This window comes from Schistocerca americana, chromosome 5 (assembly GCF_021461395.2).
Source record: "Schistocerca americana isolate TAMUIC-IGC-003095 chromosome 5, iqSchAmer2.1, whole genome shotgun sequence".
Taxonomy (NCBI): Eukaryota; Metazoa; Arthropoda; class Insecta; order Orthoptera; family Acrididae; genus Schistocerca; species Schistocerca americana.
Genome location: NC_060123.1, coordinates 423,803,281 through 423,827,690, shown reverse-complemented (window position 1 = coordinate 423,827,690; position 24,410 = coordinate 423,803,281).

Genomic DNA, 24,410 nt, shown 5'->3' with positions numbered 1-24,410 from the left:
TACAGCTAGATGTTCTCTTCAGAAATTGCGAGATCAGAGGGAAATTCGAAACTGACGTGGATATCAGTCACGGCTGATGAACCAAATTGTGGACTGGAGGGCATTTCCACGTGCATATACTGAATCGGATAATAGCGTGCAAGTACTGAGCAGCAGACAGAGATATAAATCAGTAGAGGGATCAAGGGAGAACTCCACCACTGTAATAATACAAATATTAATGGAGATGAGTACAAAAGTTAATCGTGGAGCGAACATAGGTGGACAGAATTGCACACAAATGACTGCTTACAAGGTATGCTGATATTAAGTTGTATATGTGAATGCCCACTAAATAATTTGCATTCTACATTTTTCGATCTTTTCTGTGGCAAAACGATTTAACAATGAATTGCGAAAGCAAAGGTTTAATTGCTTATTGTGTCTACTGCAACTTTCGTTCTTATAAGTCATCTTAGAGCGGTAACGCTAGGTCAAATTCCATTTGGTGGGTAATTCCTCACCTAATCTGTAAAAAGAAACTTAAATTATCAGATAGCACTTTATAATTTCCGGATTATTTCATCTTTAACTTAGGTTTATCACTTTCACCTGCCGTCTGTGTACTTGTACAGTCACTTCAGTGCGGTATGGTGCAATGAGTCACACTGCCAAGGTATTAAAATTCCGTTTCAGATTATGATACAGTAAGCAAACGATCTAAGTATAATTTTGTTGATAACGTGTGAGAAAACAGAGCGAGATGTCACCTGCCACGTTTTCCGTTCTCTTCATCTCAAAGAAAAATCTAATCCCAATTCTTAAGTTTTTCGTGTGTGATTATCCCTGCCTTTCCCTACAATTTTCACTGTCTACGGCTTCCGCTAGAACCATGGATGTAGCTCACTGATCTTTTAACTTTATTGTGTCCCTTCTTATAGGAATAGTTTTCAACATTCATTACCTCACCGAAGAATATTTTTCCCTCATTAGGCCATTTAATATTCAGCATCCTTCTGTAATAGCACACAATAAACGCTTCGATTCTTTTTTTTTTCAAGTAATCCACGTATTTGAGTGTAGAGTGTAGGTCTTCATTTATGTCCGAGCCACTGTCATACCCGATAAGCTGTATCTTTTACTCCACCTCTAACCCATTACACTATATAGAAATACAATTTACAGAATATTTTTAGAGCATGTTCACTGCACGTGTAACACATGTGTAGGTATTATTCTGTGTCTCAGTTGTGTTATGGCTGGAAAACATCATGTTTCCTACCTGTCCGCCATATATTTCATTGATTTTGCACATATCCACAAGCTACGACAATCAGTTTGATGGATCTTGATGATGACTTCATTTAACAAAGCTTAATTACGCACAGAATTGTTGTAATTGATAATGGGTTAAGGCCGAAGCCATGATAGTAATATAAAATGAAATTGTACAGTCATATGGCCGAAATATCGTTCAAACAATGTTCTATAAGTCCTTCCAATGTCTCAAACGCCAAGTCCTCTTTGTCACTTTCCACATCCGTTTACCTTTCGCCATTTGAATCCTCTGCAACCTCAACTAACTCCCTCTCCCGGACAATGAGATCCGACCCAATATAATCCCTCCTACAATCTTTAACTTTCTCCACCTATCCTATTCCTTTTTCCTTATCGCTCTCCATCCATACCCATCCCACTCTTGATACCACTGCCCTACCAAAACATGAAACTTATCTTCGCCCTTGTCTTTCCCCACATGCAGTATTGTCACTATCCCCCACAAAACCTACCTTCTTCAATACACAGTTTCCTAGCTATCTGAGCGCTATCTTCCCTAAGTACACCTCTCAACCCCATGTAACAGATCTTTTCCAGAAATCCTCCTCTATCTGTGCAGGTCCTTCATACATGAAATAAAAATGCAGTGTTCTTCTTAGAAGAATTTAACCGTTCTGTGTTGTGTTATTATACCCAACGTTACCAAAATAACTTTTGTTACATTTAATACCAACGAGAGGAGACTCAGAGGCCCACAAAGATAGTGGCAATTTACTTTGTCTTAATGCAAGTTTAATTACTTCAGATACCACTGAAAACATTTAAAACTGATTGGACATTATTTTTGTATACTGGATAAAAAAAATTAAATTATAATTGGAACAGAATCAACAAATCATAAAATTCTATTTGTATATTTTTACAGTAATGTTTATAATTGTGTTCGCTTATAAAAAACAACAATTTAATTTCAGTCCTCTATATGAAGCAATTAGATTGTACGGCCTCATTCTGAAACATATTTTCAAATGTCACTGATTGCTGCATTTTCCATAGACGTATTTGCGGCACTGAGAGCAGATAACAGTTGACTTTCCAACCCTATTGTACCTGATCTTTTTAGATGCAGCTTCTTGGCAGATTAGGTCACACTGTCCACTCGTTTCTGGCCCTGCTGTTGATGGTGAAGGTTGCAGAGTTAAGCTGTTAAGCGATGCTTTCCATCGTCTTTATTTCTGGAATCGGAAGCCCGTAAAAATTTCGGGTCTATTTATCTACATGAGGCCTTATTAGTTGAGGACTTAAGTTAACGAGAAAATCTGTGATTTAACAAACTATTTTTCCAATTTCAAAAATTGAAAAGCAAGACTGAACACACATTACCGCTTGTGCATCAATGTGTAGAAGAGGGACATAGGCCATGTTCTTGTTCGTTTCTACATCTACATCTACATCTATACTCCGCGAGCCACCTTACGGTGTGTGGCGGAGGGTACTTATTGTACCACTATCTGATCCCCCCTTCTTCGTGCTATAATGTCTTGCCACTTGGTCTGTTGTGTCCACACCTCCCTTTACAAAATTATTAAATTTATTTACGTTAGTCTTTTTTGAAACTCCTTTAATCACCCTTCTGAGTGATAAGTCGAAAGTATCAACTGTATCCTTTGATTTCTCACGGACTAGAGTTGATGCGAGAGTAGCTGGTGACCTCTGTGTCTGACTGTGAGTATACGCAAAGAAGGATGAACGTACACTGCGACCGGTTATACTCTTCAGCTACACTATGTTTTTAAAACTAGTTGGTGGAGCCCTCCACCAGTAAAGCTGAAATTCAGTTTGCTGTTCGCCCACCCTTAGCCTTTAAGACAGCTTTCACTCTAGCAAGCATACGTTCAATCAGGTGCTGGAAGGTTTCTTGGGGAATGGGAGCCAATTCGTCACGGAGTGCTGCTCTGAGGAGAGGTATCGATGTCGGTCGGTGAAGACTGGCACGAAGTCGGCGTTGCAAAACATCCCAAAGGTGTTCTATAGGATTTAAGTCAGGCCAGTCCATTACAGTCCATTACAGGGACGTTATTGTCATGTAACTACTCCGCCTCAGGCCGTGCTTTATAAAAAGGTGCTCGATCGTGTTGAAAGATGCAATCGCAGTCCCTGAATTGCTCTTCTACAGTGGGAAGCAAGAAGGTGCTTAAAACATCAATTTAGGCTTGGGCTGTGATAGTGCCGCGCAAAGCAACAACGGATGCAAGCCATAAGACCACCGCCTCCGAAGTTTACTGTTGGCATGTTGTGTCTAGACAAGACAGCCTAGACACAATGAGAGGAAGCCGAAAGGCACGCGCTAAGCCAAAGCAGGGTGCGTGAGGTCTGAAACAGGATATGTAATGAATGCTATAAAGAAAAGTACGTAGCTTCTGGAATACTTAACTTTAATCCATCCTTTTGGTACATCTGGAGATTGTGGCGAAACAAGTGAGACTCTTTAGATACATGCAATGTTACTAATGGCGCCTTGCTAGGTCGTAGCCATTGACTTAGCTGAAGTCTATTCTAACTATCTGCTCGGCAAAGGAGCGAGGCTTCGTTAGTGTAGTCGCTAGCTACGTCGTCCGTACAACTGGGGCGAGTGCTATTCCGTATCTCGAGACCTGCCTTGTGGTGGCGCTCGGTCTGCGATCCCTGACAGTGGCGACACGCGGGTCCGACATGTACTAATGGACCGCGGCCGATTTAAAGCTACCACCTAGCAAGTGTGGTGTCTGGCGGTGACACCTCATTCCTCCCCCACAAATCGGCGAACGGTCGTGTTATAAGGCATCCGCCCGCCGTGGGGAGGACACCAAGTTGACGTATGCGATGAAGTGGGGAGCCTAACAACAGGCGAGGCTGTGCCACCCGCACCCGGCCATTCGGTCCGAGGGGAGCTAGGAAACGCCAGAAAACCTAGTCCAGGGTGCACATCAACATGCGGTGTATGCGCCCGTAAAGAGATAGGAGGGGCCGAAGGGTCAACCTCCATTGCGTCGGGGTATCCGACGCGCGATGACGTCATGTGGTCCGGAGCGGGCAAGAGTTCCATGGCGGAGGACAGCTGGTCACGGGAAGCGATCGGCGGCGCGTGACCCAGGGAGGCGCTTGGCGGCTGCAGCGAAGCGTCCACTGCGGGCGGCGCCGGCTGGAGGACAGGCGGCGGCGGCGGATGCGGCAACGGCGCGTCGCCTTGGGGCAAAATGGAAGGCAGCGTCGGTAACACCTCGGGATGAGTCGAGCCAGTGGATGGGTCCCTAGGGCGCTGACCGGACGGCACCGTCGCTGCAAGCAGACAGGGAGCGGCAGAACCCGTGCGACGACAGAGACGCAGCTGATAGAGATGCCGACGCACCTCACCAGAGGCCCCCAAAACCAAATACATCGCGCGGCCGAAGCAGCGAAGATTGCGCCCTGCGTGCCAACGCCGTGAACCTCGATAGTTGCGATAGAATACAACGTCGCCTGGAGCAAAAGCAGAAGTCTGCCGCTGCACAGGAACCTGATGCGGCGGGTGCAGCAAAGACATCAAGGTTCGATGAGGACGACCGTGGAGCAACTCAGCCGGCGAGCGACCATCTCGGGGCTGAGAGCGATACGATGACAAAAAGAGCAACAACGCGTCCTCCCGAGAATGCGACTTTTGCAACTTCAACATCTGTGACTTGAAAGTCCGGATCAATCGTTCAGCGGCACCGTTTGACTGAGGCGAAAACGGCGCGGATGTCAGATGTTGAATACCATTGGCCTGGCAGGATGTCAAATTCTGCGGACATGAATTGTGGGCCATTGTCGGAAACAATAGTCTGCAGAAGACCTTCAATGCAAAAGATAGCAGACAACGCTTGGATGGTGGCAGAGGACGTCGTGGAAGACATTCGGACAACAAAAGTAAAATTACTGAAGGCATCTACCAGAACCAACCATCGAGCATTCCAGAATGGACCAGCAAAATCGATGTGCAAGCGTTGCCAAGGGGAAGTGGCTTTCGGCCATGCAAAGACTTTCCGCGGCGGTGCGGATTGTTGTTCGGCACACGCCATGCAAGAAGAACACATATTCGTAATCGCAGCATCGATTCCGAACCAAGTACAGTGCTGACGAGCAAGTTGTTTCGTTCGCACTATACCCCAATGTCCTTGGTGAAGAAGCCGTAAAACAGAGGACTGTAACGAACGTGTGACCACGACTCTGGACTGATCATTATCAGAACGCAACAACAAAACACCACGTCGAACAAAAAGTCTCTCCTTGTGAGCAAAAAATCGGCGTACCAACGGATCCGCGATCGGAGACTTTGACAAAGGCCATTGCGTAGCAACAAAACGCAAAACGGTAGCAAGGACTGTGTCAGCAGCTGTGGCTGTAGCTACACGACGAAAATCAATCGGAACTTAGTAACACCAAACACGAGAGCTAAAGCTTCTTTCTCTATCTGTGAATAATATCTTTGCGCAGACGAGAGCAATTTGGACGCAAAGGCAATAGGGCGAACATGCGACCCATCTTTGTGCGCAAGCACAGCACCGATCCCGAAATCCGATGCATCTACCATCAACAAAAGGGGTTTCTGGGGATCGAATGGCGTAAGGCAAGTATTAGAAAGCAACGCCGATTTCAACTGGCGAAAGGCGCGTTCGCATTCCGTCGTCCAGACGAACGGAACACCTGTACGGCGTAAGCGATGAAGCGGAGCTGAAATGGAAGAGGCATTGCGCAGAAAACGATGATAATAGTTGATTGTTCCCAGCACACTCTGTAGCTGCTTCAAATTCTGCGGCGAAGGCAAGTCTTGTATGGCACGGAGGTGCTCTGGACTCGGATGAATGCCTTGGGCATTGATGACATGTCCCAAATATGGCAAGTCCCGAGCAAAAGACACACATTTGTCCTTCCGCAAGCGAAGACCATTTTGTCGCAATACCTGAAATAATGTTCTTAGATGTGCTAAATGTTCGTCGGCTGTCCTTCCGGAGATCACAATATCGTCCAGATAGTTCGCAGCAGTAGGGACCGACGCACAAACAGTTTGTAAATATTGCTGAAACAATGCAGGGGCGGATGCACACCCGAATGGCAGTCTTTTGAATCGGTACAAACCAAGATGTGTGTTAACCACCAAGACGCGCTGGGATTCGGCGTCCACTGGGATTTGCAAGTACGCATCTGCTAGGTCCTACTTCGAAAAGTATTTACCCGGGCACAGTTTATCAAAAAGATCTTCCGGGCGGGGTAAGGGAAAAGTTGCAATCACGAGTTGTGGATTCACTGTTGCCACACAAAGTCTCAGTTTTCCGGAAGGTTTTGGCAAAATTACTAAGGGTGAGGCCCAGAGAGAAGCTGGCACACGTTCAATTACACCTTGTGATTCTAAATCGTGTAATGTTCTTGCGACCTCATCACGCAATGCGTGAGGCACATTGCGCGCTCTGAAAAATTTCGGTTGCGCGTTGACTTTCAGTTCCAAATGTGCTTCATAGTTCTCAGCGCAACCAAAGCCCGGTGCAAAAATGTCTGCAAATTCTTCACATAGCCGAGAAACACTGTCTGAAGGCACAGTCGGATTCACAGATAGGACCTGATTTACTATAGACATGTTAAACAATTGAAATAAATCTAAACCAAACATGTTCACTGCAGAAGAAGAACGAAGAACGTAAAATGACACAAGTTTTGTTTGTCCCTTATATGTTGCAAGAAGGCTGCACTGTCCTAACACAGGGATATTCTGACCCGAATAACTATTTAACTGAACATTTGCGGCACGCAACGGAGGTTTGCCCAGTTGTTTGTACGTGTCGTGATTGATCAATGAAACTGCAGCTCCGGTATCGAGCTGGAATGGTATGACCTTGCCATTAAAGTCCAAGACCACAAAATGTTTATTGTCCTGCTGACGACAAGAGCGACTGTCTCGTGCAATTTGAACTGATACAGGTACAGCATCACTTGCTAATTGACGTGATTTCCGGCGACGTCGACACAAACGTTTTGTGGGACGAACACTGTCACTGTTTGAGAAAGTGGCACTGGACGAAGTGGAATTAACGACATGAATGTCCATGGGCGAAGGTTCACGAGCCTGAGTATTCTTGGTTCGATTCCGGCGCGAAGCAAAGGGCCTGGAATGGTTGTGAGTGTCTGATCCGAGCTTTTTCTGGCAAACACTTTGAACATGTCCTTTCTTATTACAGAAAAAGCAAATAGCTTGGCGTGACGGGCAATTTTCACGCGAATGTCTAGTAGCACACCGCGGGCATGATTTCACTGCATTTGTATGCTGGCGCAGCACACCTGGTTTAGAGCGTGGCGGCAGCTGCGCCGACGTGTGCGAGGGCAGTTTACCGGGCCGAAAAGCGCGACCGGCGGGCCGGTTAATGTTATACACGGCTGGCGAAGTGGCAAATGATTCCTGTGCAAAGTCAAGTGTGTCTTGTCTATCTAATATGTCTATCACTTGCTTAAGGGAGGGATTAACTAGTTTCAAAATCTGTTCCCGTATACAAACATCAGAAACGCTCTGTGCTATTGCATCACGTACCATAGTATCTGAATAAGGGAGTCCACATTCACACTCAAATGCACAATCCCGAGTAAGGCCTTGCAATGTTGCAACCCACTCCCTATTAGTCTGACCGGCCGTACGTTTTGTACAAAAGAAAGTATACCTCTTGGCAACTACATTAACTGTTTCCTTGAACTAGGCATCTAAAGCAGACAAAATTTCTTCGTAGGACAGAGTTGCTACGTCGCGTCGGGGAAATAATTTCACTATCACACGGTACGTTTTCACCCCTACACACGACAATAAATGAGGCTGCCGCTCGGCACCTTGAAATTCTGTAAGCGGCGAGATGAAATCAAAACTGGCGTGACCACTCCGTCCATGTTTCCTTAGCTGGGTCAAATTGCCTGAACGTGGGTGCAACAGCATGTTGTGGCTGCGGTAGCGGTGAAGCGGCGGCTGCCGCATCGTTTTGCAGTGCACGTTGACCCTGGACGAGCTGTCCAAGGGCATCCAATAACGCCTGCGTCTGCTGATTCTGCAAGCGATAAAATTCGGACAGTACATCTGGCGAAGCCATGACACAAGTAAATGTAAGCAATTAGAAAGAACAAGACCCTATGTTGACTCGTCGCCAAAAATTGTTGTGTCTAGACAAGACAGCCTAGACACGATGAGAGGAAGCCGAAAGGCACGCACTAAGCCAAAGCAGGGTGTGTGAGGTCTGAAACAGGATACGTAATGAATGCTATAAAGAAAAGTACGTAGCTTCTGGAATACTTAACTTTAATCCATCCTTTTGGTACATCTGGAGATTTTGGCGATACAAGTGAGACTCTTTAGATACATGCAATGTTACTAATGGTGCCTTGCTAGGTCGTAGCCATTGACTTAGCTGAAGTCTATTCTGACTATCTGCTCGGCAAAGGAGCGAGGCTTCGTCAGTGTAGTCGCTAGCTACGTCGTCCGTACAACTGGGGCGAGTGCTATTCCGTATCTCGAGACCTGCCTTGTGGTGGCGCTCGGTCTGCGATCCCTGACAGTGGCGACACGCGGGTCCGACATGTACTAATGGACCGCGGCCGATTTAAAGCTACCACCTAACAAGTGTGGTGTCTGGCGGTGACACCACATGGCACCACACACTGACAGATGACGTTCACTGGGCATTCGTCACACCCATAACCAGCAATAGGATTGCCACCTCGTGCACCTTGTGTACCGTGATTCGTAACTTCGCACAACAGTTTTCTACTGTTCAATCGTCCAATGTTTACGCTCCTTACACCAAGGGAGGCGTCGTTTGGCATTTACCGGCGTGTTGTGTGGCTTATGAGCAGCACCTCGACAATGATATCTAAGTTTTCTCACCTCCCACCTAAGTATCATAGTACTTGCAGTGGATCCTGATGCGGTTTCGAATTCCTGTGTAATGGTACGGATAGATGTCTGCCTATTACTCACTACAACCCTCTTCGAATATCGGTGGTCTCTGTCAGTCAACAGACGAGGTCGCCCTGTACGCGTTTGTGCTGTACGTGTCCCTTCATGTTTCCGCTTCACTGTCACATCGGAAACAGTGGACCTAGGAATGTTTAGGGGTGTGAAAATCTCGCGTGGAGACGTATGACACAAGTGACACGCAATCACCTGACCAAGTTCAAAGTCCGTGAGTTCCGCGGAGCGCCCCATTTTGCTCTATTACTATATCTAATGACCACTAAGGTCACTTATATGGAGTACCTGGCAGTAGGCGGCAGCGCATTGCACCTAATATGAAAAATATACTTTCTTGGGGGTGTCTGGATACTTTTGATCACCTTGTGTAAATGTTGTCTTTTCCAACGCAAGGTGCCAACAAGTCAGATCTGTGGTAACATTGCAGTTTGACTTCTCAATGGTTTTTATTTGTCTCTTTACAGCATACATTCCTCCATTTAGGTGCTGTATATTTCTACATTTTCCTGTACAGACGTATATGCTGTCACATATCTAGTCTCTGAATCAGACAGCATTCTGATTTGCATGATGCATTTACCAGGTTTATCTTTTACAAATACTTTCAATGGGCAGCGTTCACGGAACAAAGACGTGTCATCTACTGCGGCGTGTAGTCCAGGAAAGAAATACAATGGAAAAGAAGTACAGAAGCTTTCAAAAATGTCCTTCACTGGAGCAAACTATCTTGAATTCTTCCTATGAGACATAAATATTTTAGTCAGCTCTAAAAATTGGTTCCAGCTGACTGATCCATAGTACACTTGTCGGCCCCGAAGCATATACCATAAATCTTGGCCAGGTATCTTATTGTCATGATTTGAATCCATTATTAGTAAACGCCCTATATAACAAAATAGCTCATTTTCAGTGGTGTGTTCAACACGTAATCTAGAAGCCTCTTCATTTGAGTGTAGTTTTATTACAATCATAACGCAAAGTATTTAAAAAGAGCCCTAAAATCTCTTTCGGAGACTCAGTTTTTCCTTGTTGTCTTAGCCCCCTTCTTTGAGTCACTATGTTTTATATCAAAGTCTCAACTACCTGCAATATTTCCTTGGTATTACCGACAGGTTAAGTATGTGTTTTGGAAGGGGGGACGGCGCTTCTAAGGTCGTTGGATATAAAATAGAATAAATAAATTTTAATTAACAAATTCTACTATCACTCAGTTATAAATGCAGTATCGAACAATAAAATTAGATTTCAACTTCAAATATCAAAGAACGCTAATTGATTAATAAGTATGGAGTTAGTGAGAGAACAAAGCATTCCTATTGGTAATGCTTGGGTTAGAATGTGTATTTTAGCTTTCTAGTCCTTTAGTTCCAAACAAGAAGCAGTCTTAATGCTGTTTATGTAGACCCCAACAAAATGGGTTCTCTTTACTTACTTTTTTAAGTATATGTAACGCTTCTCCTTTCATTATCACTCTGAACAATGATGTACTTTTTAAAATGCTCTTGACTGAAGAGCGGAATATTATACCGTCGACAGCCCACTTTCCGCCCCTATGGGATGAGATGGATAAAGTAACAATAATGGAAAAAAAGGAAGGGGAAGAAGAAGAGGTGTAGGAGAGACGAGAAGACATTTTGGCTTTTCGGGGACGGTTCCAATCCTAAAAGCAACTCTTTGTCATTCTCGAAAAGATTGTGAAACAATGATTTCTTCATCCGATTATAGAGAAATCATAGCGGGCATCGGAAGCATACGGGAGGGCTAAACAAAATTTGGTAGCCCGTTGAAGCAGCCTGTGTGAATGTGTCTTGTGCACGAAGATCTGTGCCATTGTCGTGTGGAGTACAAGCGCCTCCTTGGACAGTTTTCTGCGACGCTTCGTTTTGACACACCATCGTCATGATGTACTCCAAAGAACAACGTCTTGGGGGCCGGGAAGGAAAATGAGGGATGGGAACCAAAACAATTCACAGCTCTAAACGTAGCCCTTTGTTGCACTTGTTGGCAAGGCGTGTAAGCCAGCGTTGAAGTATGGGTCACACAGCCCGATTTACCAGGCAGATCCGTAGGCAACAGGCGAACGCTGTTATTTTGTGGACTCAGGTTCACTTACAGACAGTATCTCACATCCCCCCCCCCCCCCCCCCCGATCTCTCCGCTGAATTTAACAATGAAATTCCCACTGCACTCTTTATGTTACCGTCCTTGCCTTTAATTTCACCGATGTGTGCTGTCAGTCCCTCCGAAAACCAATTCTTTTTTGATATATTCACTTTTTTCATGTAGCCATTTCGCCGTAGCCTGCTGCAATTAATATTTATTTCATTGCCAAGTGACTTGTAATTCTGTTTTCCTGAATTTACAGGGACATTTCTGTACTTCCGCCTTCCGTCGATCAACTGAGTATTTCTTGTTACCCATCGTTTTGTATCATTTACCTTTTTTGTGCTTATGTTTTCCTCTCCAGCGTCTACGATTGCACTTTTTGGAGACGTCCATTACTCTTTAACTGAACTGTCTACTACGCTATTCATTACCCCAGTATCTGTGGCCTCAAGGAAGTTGAAATGTATTTCTTCATTGCTTTCAAATTCCGTATCCACTTCTTCGCGCATCGATTGTTCCTGACCAGTCTCTTAAATTTCAGCCTACTGTTCATCGTCACTAAATTGAGATCTCCGTCCATATTTGCTTCTTGGAACGCCTTATAATCCAATATCTCTGCCTTATTGTGATGTAATCTAACACAAGTGAGTTCAGAAAGTTCGAAGGAATTTTATCTACCAATTCTGCCCTGACTGAATTAAATATTGGTAAAATTCTTTCAGACTTTACCAATGCATCTCGTATGCCCTGAGGTGCCCATGTCTTTCTCTATGACGTTCGCAGTCGTATTTCTTCCAACAAACTGATCTTGGTTCAAATAGCTCTGAGCACTATTGGACTTCTGATGTCATGAATCCACTAGAACTTAGAACTACTTAAACCTAACCAACCTAAGGACATCATCCATCCATGCCCGAGGCAGGATTCGAACCTGCAACCGTAGCGGTCGCGCTGTTCCAGACTGTAGGGCCTAGAACCACTCGGCCACCACGGCCGGCAAAACGGATCTTTCCTCAGCATTTAGCACTAGAATTCATTTTGTGTTCTTAACGTTGACGTTAGTTCGATTTTTAGTACATGCTGAATCTGTCTACGCCACGACCGTTTCAGTTTATGTTCATTGCTTTTCATGTTACTTCCATTTAGCTCACTTGTACTTCATATAGATTTCATACGTCTGTAATAGCTTATAATTCTCTGAATATAAAGAATATTTGCTGATTCAGAACTGTCCAACTCATTCAACGAGCTAAATACGTGGCTTTATTAACATATACCGCCTGGCTAAAGTTCTCAGTATATACGCGACAAATAACATAGCGGGCGTGTAAAACCACGGGAACGCCTAAAACACAACGCATTAAAAGCATAATACTGTGAAGAAAATACGTTGGCATTGAAAACTGCTGCCACTTATCTCGGCAGGATAGATTCAGGTCTTTGCATCGTTTTCCGGGGTATATTATATCACTCTTCCTGTATGGAAGTGGCAACTTTAGACAGCGATGATGGAGGTGGGTAGTGATCGCGCACCCTCTCCCGAAAGTACACCAATAATTATCTAACGACTTTGTGGGCAGGAGAGATGCGACAGCTTATCTTCGTGCTCGTAAAATCAATCCTGAAGGACGCTAGCTGTGTGAGGGGCGGCGCTGCCCTTTTGGAACACAGCATCACCACCGGGGACGAAATATTATACTATGGGATCGACCACATCACCCAAACTGGTCTCGTAATTAATTTACTTGTACGCGGTCAAAACTTCGACACGGTGCCTCTTAGAATACGAAACACTTAGACTGCCTTGGTTACGCAAGCACCCATTATAAGAGAAGGAACAATTATGCCAACGTTCGTCATCACTTATGCCTGAGAAAGGTCATTCGTAACTGCACAGAACACTGCTCTGGTCACGAATAATACTTGCAGTGTATCGAGGTGGTCAAACACAATAGTGCTACTTGCAGGCTTCGATAACATCTGCGATTATCTTCGTGTGTTCATTTCTCTCGCTCTTCCTGTGTTATTGTCCATTCTCTGTAAATTGAACCTAGAACATATTCCTACGAAACAATTTAAACAAACGTAACGTAGTAGTATCAGTTTACCTTTCAAGTAATTCTAAGTCTTTCGTCAACCAAATACAGATTTACCAGTGTGTTTGCGTGGAGATGAAGTTCGCTTGAAACTTCGCCCTCCGGTTGAAGTGGATCAGAAGGCGGACAGCAAGACGACGGAGCTACTGGCAAACTTTTAAGAAGACTTCCTCAGGACACGTAACTCGACCCTAACTACCTGCGGTCGGCCATTAGGTTCTCTCCGCCAGACAAAGACCACAAGTCAGGGGCTGAGCTGCCACTGTGCCGTGGGAGCGGCGACGATCCCGTCGAGGGCCTGCCCACGCACTCACCTGCACTGCGTCACGATAAAGTTCAGTCGATATTCAGGCTACGGATTATAAGCTTAAGACTCCCTTCAGTCAACTTCAGCACCTCTCCATCAAGGAAAATCGACTTAAGCTGCTATTGTCTGGATTATACAGAGCGGAAATGACGGTTGATTTCTGCATATGCAACATCACTGGATGCTGAATGGTAAGAATTATTTTGCAAAGGTAAAAAAATATTGCGAGCCCAATTCGGGAGAACGCCGTACATAATTCGTGACAATACTGGCGTTATACCAAAGCAAGTGTTTCCTGTTACGCGAAATATGGAATTTAATTATCTATCTGTGTAGTGCAACGGTTAAAATGATAGTGTGTTGGTTACACAATTGGCAAATCATAAATTGGGATTTGGTGGTTACTGGCCAGCTGCGTAACCACCTTGTGCCTATTTATTATTTCCACTTCGACGCTGTTGTAGCTCCCGCATTCGCTCGGCACTGGACTTTTAGGGCTTTTTCGTTACCTTTTGACGAGAACTATCCTCTGACTTGTTTCCTATAATGTGGAGAGTATTTACGTGTCATATGAAAAAATGGTTCAAATGGCTCTGAGCACTATGGGACTTAACTTCTAAGGTCATCAGTCCCCTAGAACTTAGAACCACTTAAACCTAACTAACCTAAGGACATCATACACATCCATGCCCGAGGTAGGATTCGAACCTGCGACCGTAGTGGTCGCGCGGTTCCAGACTAGCGCCTAGAACCGCGCGGCCACCCCGGCCGGCTAAGAGTCAGATGAGAAGACATCTTTCACTATTTTGTAATTTTCCATTTACTACCGATTTTAACTTAGATTCCGGCGAATTCTTTTATTGTCTCACTTTCAGTTCCAGTAGTGCTCTGCGAGGTCTCACAATCACACCGAATCAATTTCCTAGCAAAAGCGTTCCCACGTTAGATCAAGTTACACTGATCGAAATTAAATCGCAACACCAAAAAATAATTAACATACAGTAATGAAATTTCGGGAATGAATTTTTTTTTTTTTTTTTTTTTTTTTTTTTGGTTGGGTTTAAGGGCGCTCAACTGCTGAGGTCATTAGCGCCCAGTCACTGTTGTGAGAGCACATGGAATCTGATAACACTCAAGGGGATGGGGGGGACACCAGAAGGACCTGACAAAGATGCAGATAAAATAAGTAAAAAGGTTAAATGTCTTTGGACAAGCCAGTTAAAGTTATAAAACGCAGAATACGAGCAGCTACTCGAGCGTCATCAGCTAAAACATCCGGTAAAGTAGATGGCAGGGACAGGACAACACGAAATTGACTAAAACGGGGACACGACAATAAAACATGGCGCACTGTTAATGCCTGACCACAAGGGCACTGCGGGGCTGGGTCACCGGAGAGCAGATAGCGGTGGCTAAACCGGCAATGCCCAATCCACAACCTGGTCAGAAGGACCTCCTCGCGCCGAGATGGTCGGGAGGATGTTGTCCAAGCAGTTGGGAGCGGTTTTACTGCCCGGAGCTTGTTTCCTTGGAGGGATGACCAAGCATCCCACCACAACGACACAAGCCTCTTACATACATCCGCGCGAACGTCAGATGACGGGACACAATGGGAGGCTGGCCGAGGCAGGACGACTGCAGCCTTGGCTGCAGCATCTGCAGCCTCATTCCCAGGCACTCCTACATGTCCGGGAACCCACAGACAGCTGACAGAACCACCATTAACAGCGAAAGAATGGAGGGACTGCTGTATCCGTTGGATCAAGGGATGGACCGGATAGGGAGCTCCAAGGCTCTGAAGAGCACTGAGTGAGTCAGAGCAGAGTACATACGATGAATGGCGGTGGCGGTGGGCATAATGAACGGCCTGATGGGGAGCAAAAAGCTCGGCCGTAAAGCTGGAACATTGGTCGAGGAGCCGGTATTTAAAGGTGGCGGCCCCGACGACAAAGGCACAGCCGACACCATCGTCAGTTTTGGAGCCATCGGTGTAAATAAAGGTGTGACCGGCAAGTCGAGCACGAAGTTCGACAAACCGGGAGCAATACACTGCAGCCGGAGTACCCTCCTTCGGGAGTGAGCTGAGGTCGAGATAAATATGAACCGGAGCCTGGAGCCAAGGTGGTGTCGGGCTCTCACCCTCTCTGAAGGTGGTAGGGAGGGAAACATCCAATTGTCGAAGCAGGCGACGGAAGTGGACTCCGGGGGGCAGCAGGGCAGACACATACAACCCCTACTGACGGTCGAGAGAATCGGCGAAGAAGTACTTGTAAGAGGGGTGGTCGGGCATAGACAACAGCTGGCTGGCATACCGACACAGCAGTACGTCGCGCCGGTAGGTCAATGGTAACTCGGCAGCTTCAGCATAAAGACTCTCGACAGGACTAGTGTAGAAGGCTCCGGTCGCAAGACGTATCCCCCGATGGTGGATGGAGTTGAGCCGGCGTAAGAGGGATGGCCGAGCGGACGAGTAGACGAAGCTCCCATAATCCAGCTTCGATCGGAATATGGAACGATACAAGCGAAGCAGGACAGTGCGATCCGCTCCCCAAGATGAACCGCTAAGAACTCTGAGGACATTAAGGGAACGTGTACAACGGGCCGCCAAATAAGAGACATGTGGAGACCAACACAGTTTCCTGTCCAACGTGAGCCCTAAAAACTTAGTTGTGTCCACGAATGGGAGAACAATGGGACCGAGATGTAAGGATGGCGGAAGGAACGCTTTATATCGCCAAAAGTTGATACAAACCATCTTCTCTTAAGAGAACCGGAAGCCATTTGCCACACTCCATGAGTAGAGGCTGTCTAGACAACGCTGAAGGCAGTGCTCCAGGAGGCATGTTCTCTGGGCACTGCAGTAGATCGCGAAGTCATCGACAAAGAGAGAGCCTGAGACATTAGGTGGAATGCAATCCATAATTGAATTGATCGCGATGGCATAAAGGGCTACGCTCAAGACGGAGCCCTGAGTCACTCCGTTCTCCTGGAGGAAGACTTTTTTTTTTTTTTTTGTGGTTTTAGGGCGCAAAACTTCTATGGTCATTAGCGCCCAGCCCGTGACGTAGGAAACAGGAAAAAAACGAAATTTAAAATCAGCAGCAATGGGAGCAAAGTCATAAAATTTTAGAAACTAAAGGCAGAAGGAATGCTTAAAAATCCACTATAGAAAGGGGTTGGTTGTCCCCAAAAAAAAAAAACTTCAAATGACTGACGTCATTTCACTGTCACTAATAAACTGTAGAACGCGGTCAGCTGAGCGCGTGTCATCTGCTAAAATCGACGATAGATCAGGCGATAGCTGTAGACGGGAGCGTAACGGATTAAAATAGGGGCATTCAATTAAAAGGTGTCTGACCGTCCACAGCTGAGAGCAGTGGGGACAGAGTGGGGGAGGATCACCGCTTAAAAGATGTCGATGGCTAAAAAGACAGTGCCCTATCCGGAGTCTAGCTAAAATTACCTCCTCCCGACGACGCGTTCGGGAGGAAGAGGTCCAAGCGCAAGGAAGGGCTTTCACTTCCCGCAATTTATTATGGGGAAGTGTTGACCAATGCGCATGCCATAAATGAGCAACTTGGCGACATAAACCGCTCCGTAGATCGGTAAACGGAAGAGACTGAATAGCTGGCTGAGGAAGAGAGACTGCAGCCTTGGCCGCTATATCGGCCGCCTCATTCCCACAGATACCAGCGTGTCCCGGGAGCCAGAGGAACGCCACTGAGACGCCCCCCAGGTGGAGCAAGCGCAGACAGTCCTGAATCCGGTGGACCAGAGGGTGCACAGGGTAAAGAGCTTGGAGACTTAGGAGAGAGCTGAGAGAATCTGAGCAGATTACGTACTGTATCCGCTGATGGCGGCGGATGTAGTGGACAGCCTGGAGAACAGCGTAAAGCTCCGCACTGGTCGGGAAGCCGGAAGTAATTTGGGGTGTCGCCAACAATATAGGCACGCCCTACACCTAACGATGTTTTCGAGCCGTCGGTGTAAATAAATGTGGCTTCCGTCATTTGTGCACATAGAGCAGCAAATGCCCGACGGTAAACAAGTGTAGGGGTACCATCCTTGGGAAATTGACATAGGTCGCTGAGCAAGTCGATCTGGGGACGGAGCCAAGGCGGTGCTGTACCCCAAGTTGTCAAGAAGGTTTTTGGAAAACGGAAGGAAAGAGAATGGAGCAGTTGACGGAAGCGGACTCCCGGGGATAATAGGGAGGAGGAGCGACCTGCATACCCGACATCAAAGGAGGCGTCGAAAAAAAGGTCATGGGCTGGATTAGCAGGCGTGGAAGACAGATGGCTAGCATAACGACTCAGAAGGACTGCCCGCCGATTGGACAGCGGAGGTTCAGCAGTCTCAGCATAAAGGCTTTCCACAGGGCTGGTGTAAAAAGCTCCAGACACTAAACGTAATCCACGGTGGTGGATAGAGTCGAGACGCCGATGAATAGACGGCCGAGCAGAGGAGTAGACTATGCTTCCATAATCCAATTTCGAGCGCACCAAGGCGCGATAGAGGCGGAGAAGGACCACTCGGTCCGCTCCCCAGGAGGTACCATTCAGGACACGGAGGGTATTGAGGGATCGCAGACAGCGAGCCGAAAGATAGGAAACGTGGGAGGACCAGCACAGTTTTCTGTCAAACATAAGACCCAAGAATTTAGCGACGTCGGAAAACGGAAGGTTGACAGGACCTAGATGTAAGGAGGGCGGAAGAAACTCCTTACGTCGCCAAAAATTAACACAATCGGTCTTACTGGGTGAGAAACGGAAGCCGGTTTCGATGCTCCACGAGTGGAGGCGATCGAGACATCCTTGAAGACGTCTTTCAAGAAGGCTGGTCCGTTGAGAGCTGTAGTAGATCGCAAAATCGTCCACAAAGAGGGAGCCCGAGACAGCAGGAAGGAGACAATCCATAATTGGATTAATGGCGATGGCAAACAGTACAACACTCAGCACGGAGCCCTGGGGTACCCCGTTTTCTTGGGAGAAAGTACGGGAGAGAGTAGTGTTCACCCGCACCCTAAATGTGCGCTCTGCCATAAATTCGCGAAGAAAAAGGGGCAGCCGGCCTCGAAAGCCCCAAGAGAACAGTGTGCGGAGGATGCCTGTCCTCCAACAGGTATCGTAAGCTCCCTCCACATCAAAAAATATTGCTACCGTTTGGCGTTTCCGGAGAAAATTGTTCATGATATAAGTGGAGAGAGCAACAAGATGGTCAATGGCAGAACGATGCTTTCGAAATCCGCATTGGGCTGGTGTTAAAAGACTGCGGGATTCCAGCCACCAAGCTAAACGGTAATTCACCATACGCTCCAAAACCTTACAGACACTACTCGTGAGAGAAATGGGGCGATAGCTAGAGGGGAGATGTTTGTCCTTTCCAGGTTTCGGAACGGGAACGACAATAGCTTCCCGCCATCGCCTGGGAAAGGTACTGTCGGTCCAAATTCGATTATAAAGGCGAAGGAGGTAACGCAGGCTATGGGTTGATAAATGCAGCAACATTTGGACATGGATACCATCCGGTCCTGGGGCGGAGGAGCGAGAAGAAGAGAGGGCATGTTGGAGTTCCCGCATGGAGAAAACAGTATTGTAGCTTTCGTGATTTTGAGAGGAGAAAGCAAGATGTCGCACTTCCGCTGCACGTTTCTTCGGGAGAAACGCTGGCGGGTAATTTGAAGAGCTCGAAATCTCAGCAAAGTGCTGACCCAATGAGTTAGAAATTGCGACGGGGTCCACTAAGGTATCATGCGCACAGTGAGCCCAGAGACCGGGGAGAACCTAGGCGCGCCTGAGAACCGTCGAAGCCGACTCCAAACTTCCGAGGAGGGAGTGAAGGTGTTAAATGAGCTAATAAAGAATTTCCAGCTTGCCTTCTTGCTATCGCGGATGACGCGACGGCATCGCGCACGGAGCTGCTTATATCGGATACAGTTGGCCAAAGTTGGATGGTGACGGAAAATGCGAAGAGCACGTCGCCGCTCACGTATTGCGTCACGGCATGCCTCGTTCCACCAAGGAACTGGGGGGCGCCGGGGCAATTCGGAGGTGCGTGGTATTGAACGTTCCGCAGCTGTGAGAATAACGTCGGTAACATGTGTGACCTCATCGTCGACGCTGGGAAAGCGACGGTCACCGAATGTCGCTAGAGACGAAAAAAGTGTCCAATCGGCTTGGGCAAACTTCCAGCGTCGCGAGCGCATATATGGCAGTTGAGGCTGCAGTCTAAGAACACATTGAAAGTGGTCACTCGAGTGTGTATCACCAAGGGCGAACCATTCGAAGCGCCGAGCTAGCGGAACAGTACCGACCGCAAGGTCCAAATGAGATAAATTTGTCGTGGAGGCAGACAAAAATGTGGGGACCCCAGTGTTGAGGCAAACTAGATCCGCTTGGTGGAAGACGTCTAGCAATAGTGAGCCACGTGGACAAGGATGTGGAGATCCCCAAAGCGGGTGGTGGGCATTGAAGTCCCCAACCAGCAAATAGGGGGGTGGAAGCTGATCAAGAAGATGAAGGAGATCAGCTCGTGCCATTGGTGTGGACGATGGAATGTATACCGTATAAAGAGAGAACGTGTATCCAGAAAGGGAAAGACGGACGGCGACAGCTTGGAAGGAACTGTTTAAGGGGATTGGATGATAATGGAGAGTATCATGGAGCAGAATCATGAGTCCTCCATGGGCTGGAGTGCCTTCAACAGAGGGGAGGTCATATCGGACGGACTGAAAATGAGGGAGAACAAAGCGGTCATGGGGACGCAGCTTTGTTTCTTGAAGACAGAAGATGACCGGCGAGTAGGAACGTAAGAGGATCGACAATTCATCCCGATTGGCTCGAATGCCGCGGATATTCCAGTGGATAATGGACATAGGGTGAACAGAAAATGGAGGAACGTGACCAAGGGTGCTGTCAACTCAACGACTGCTCAGAGCTTGCGACCGACAGTATGGAATGGCATTCAGTCGAAGGCAGAAGATCCTGATCCATAGGTTGGTCAGGAGCAGCTCCTGCCACCAACGATCGGCCAGTTGACCGGCCACCAGCAGTGCGCCTCGGCGACACAGAAGACGGCCGATGGCGATTTCCGCCAGGTGGTGCTGTAGATGGGACACGCCTTGGCGGAGAAGGAGAGGAACTGTGTTTCTTCGTAGCCTTCTTGGAATTATGATGTTTAGAAGGAGGAGGAACCGATGGTTGTGAAGTTGGGGTATGTAAAAAATCTTAACGAGTATGCTCTTTTTTCAAAGTCTTGGTGTCCGACTTTTGGGCTCGAGATTTAGCAGAACCCGACGAAGGGTGAGCCAGAGAGTGGGCTGGCGAAAGTGGTGAGGTTGAACGGGCGATCTTTGCGCTGGCCGATCTGACGACCGTGGCACTAAAGGTGAGGTCACAAGTCTGCGTGGCTGCCTCCTTTGTTGGCCGAGGAGAAGCAAGGACAGTGCTGTATTTTCCTTTCTGAGGCACGGTGGGCTGTCGACTGGCGAGTAACTTTCGAGCAGCAAAGGTCGACACCTTTTCCTTCACTCTTATTTCCTGGATGAGCTTTTCGTCCTTAAAAACGGGGCAATCTCGAGAGGAAGCAGCGTGGTCACCCATACAGTTGATGCAGCGAGGGGATGGAGGTGGACAAGCGCCCTCATGGGCATCCTTGCCACACGTAACACATTTGGCCGGATTGGAACAGGACTGGCTGGTGTGATTGAACCGCTGACATCGATAGCAACGCGTAGGGTTTGGGACATAAGGGCGAACGGAAATTATCTCATAGCCTGCTTTGATTTTTGATGGGAGTTGAACTTTGTCAAATGTCAAGAAGACAGTGCGGGTTGGAATGATGTTCGAGTCAACCCTTTTCATAGCCTGATGAATAGCCGTGACGCCCTGGTCAGACAGGTAGTGCTGAATTTCTTCGTCAGACAGTCCATCGAGGGAGCGTGTATAAACGACTCCACGCGAGGAATTTAAGGTACGGTGCGGTTCCACCCGGACAGGGAAGGTATGGAGCAGAGAAGTACGCAGCAATTTTTGAGCCTGGAGGGCACTGTGTGCTTCTAACAACAGGGTGCCATTCCGTAATCTGGAACAAGACTTTACAGGACCCGCAATTGCGTCGACACCTTTCTGAATAATGAAAGGGTTGACTGTGGAAAAGTCGTGACCTTCGTCAGACCGAGAAACAACAAGAAACTGTGGCAACGATGGTAGAACCGTCTGTGGCTGAGACTCAGTGAACTTACGTTTGTGAGCAGACATAGTGGAAGGTGAGGAAACCATTGCGGAAGAATCCCCCATGATTACCGGCGTCTCCGATGGCGCGCTCCTCCCTTGTGGGGGCCCTCACCGAGGGCACACCCGCCTTAGGTGATTGTTCACACCTCAGGTCACACCTCCCGACAAACGGACGTAGGGACAAATCGGCACTTTCGGAAGGTATCAGCTCGGGTAATCACCCCTCCCTGGGCCTGGCCGTTACCAGGGGGTACGAACGTGTCCTACCTGTCTACCCGGGGCGGGGAATTACGCGTTACCCCGTCACCGGCCACGCATGGAAGTGCGTGGGTCGGCCTTCACACACGCACAGGGAGGAAAAAGGAGAAAGGGAAAGGAAAGAAGAGGGGGTCTCAAACGCCGCAGCGGAGAAAAGGGCAAGAAGAAGAGGGAAGGAAAAGAGAAGGACAGAGGAAGGACGAGGACTTGCAAGTGTAGAAAGCAAGGAATTTGGAACAGTTTCGAGCGTCCGTCTCCGGACGTAGGCACAAACCATACTCCCAGAGGGGGAGAAAGGGAAGGAAAGAGCCAGAGGTGAGGGGGGGGGGGGGCAAAGAAGGGGGACGGGGAGGGATGCGGAAAGGGAAGGGAAGGGAAGGTATGCAGCCTGGAAAGGAAGGAGGGCCACATTGGCTCGGGGTCCCGTGCTCGCTACGCACGTGTCCACAAAAGAGTTGCGGACCCCCTGGGGGGCTGGAGGAAGACGTCGGACAATACGGAACCCACACGTACCCTAAACTTTCGATCCGTTAAAAAGGAATCAATAAAAAGGGGCAGGCGACCGCGTAGGCCCCACCTGTGCATAGTGCGGAGGATACCTCCTATCCAACATGTATCATAAGCCTTCTCCAAGTCGAAGAACATGGCTACCGTTTGGCGCCTTAGCAAAAAGTTGATCATGATGAATGTCGACAAGGTCACAAGGTGGTCCACAGCGGAGCGGCGGCGACGAAAGCCGCATTGGACATTAGTAAGTAGCCGTCGAGATTCAAGAATCCAGACTAACCGAGCATTAACCATGCGCCCCATCACCTTACAGACACAGATTGTAAGAGAAATGGGGCGGTAACTAGAAGGAAGGTGTCTATCCTCCCCGGGTTTGGGTATAGGAACAACAGCGGCGTCACGCCAACGCATGGGGACTTGACCTTCGGTCCAGACGCGATTGTAGGTATGAAGAAGGAAGCTTTTGCCCGCCGGAGAAAGGTGTGCCAGCATCTGAACGTGAATGGCATCTGGCCCCGGAGCAGAGTACCGGGACAGGGCAAGCGCACGTTCGAGTTCCCGCATAGTAAAGGGGACATTATAAGTTTCCAGATTCAGCGAGTGGAAAGAAGGTCGCTGAGCCTCTTCTGCCTCTTTCCTGGGAAGGAAGGCAGGATGGTAATAGGCGGAGCTCGAAACCTCCGCGAAAAAGCGGCCAAAGGCGTTGGAGACAGCCACAGGATCAACAAGGACCTCATTACCTGAGGTCAGGCCAGGTACCGAGGAATGGGCCTTAATGCCCGACAGCCGGCGCAGGCTACCCCAAACGACGGAAGAGGGAGTAAAACCGTTAAAGGAGCTGGTGAAAGAGGCCCAACAAGCATTTTTGCTGTCTTTGATGACTCTACAGCATTGCGCTCGGAGTCGTTAGTATTCAATACAATTCGCCAACGTAGGATGGCGGCGAAAGGTGCGTAAAGCACGTCGTCGAGCACGGGTTACGTCCCTACAAGCCCCGTTCCACCAGGGGACGGAAACGCGACGTGAAGAAGAAGTAGTACGAGGAATGGAACGTTCGGCAGCATTGATGATAACAGCCGTGAGGTATTCGACCTGACTGTCACAACTGGGAAAATCGTGGTCCGGAAAGGTCGCCAGGGAGGAGTAAAGTCCCCAGTCAGCTTTCAGTATGTTCCAGCTCGAAGGACGTGGGGATGGGGTGTGGTGCAGGAGACGAACGACACAGGGGAAGTGGTCGCTCGAATAGGTGTCAGAAAGGACATACCACTCGAACCGACGGGCAAGAGTGGTAGAACAGATCGAGAGGCCCAAGTGAGTAGAGTCCGAGAGGAAAGTCGGGGCGCCGGTATTGAGGCAGACAAGATTGAGATGGTTGAAGACATCCGCCAAGAGTGAGCCTCTTTGACAGGATGCAGGAGAGCCCCAAAGGGGATGATGGGCATTGAAGTCGCCAAACAATAAAAACGGCGGGGGAAGCTGAACGATCAGGTGCATCATGTCAGACCTACTAACAGCAGATGACAGTGGAGTGTAGATGGTACAAACTGAAAAAGTAAAAGCAGAAAGAGTAATGCGGACAGCTATTGCTTGGAGTGGGGTGGTCAATTGGATGAGACACTAATAGACATTGTCCCGACCGAGCATCATGA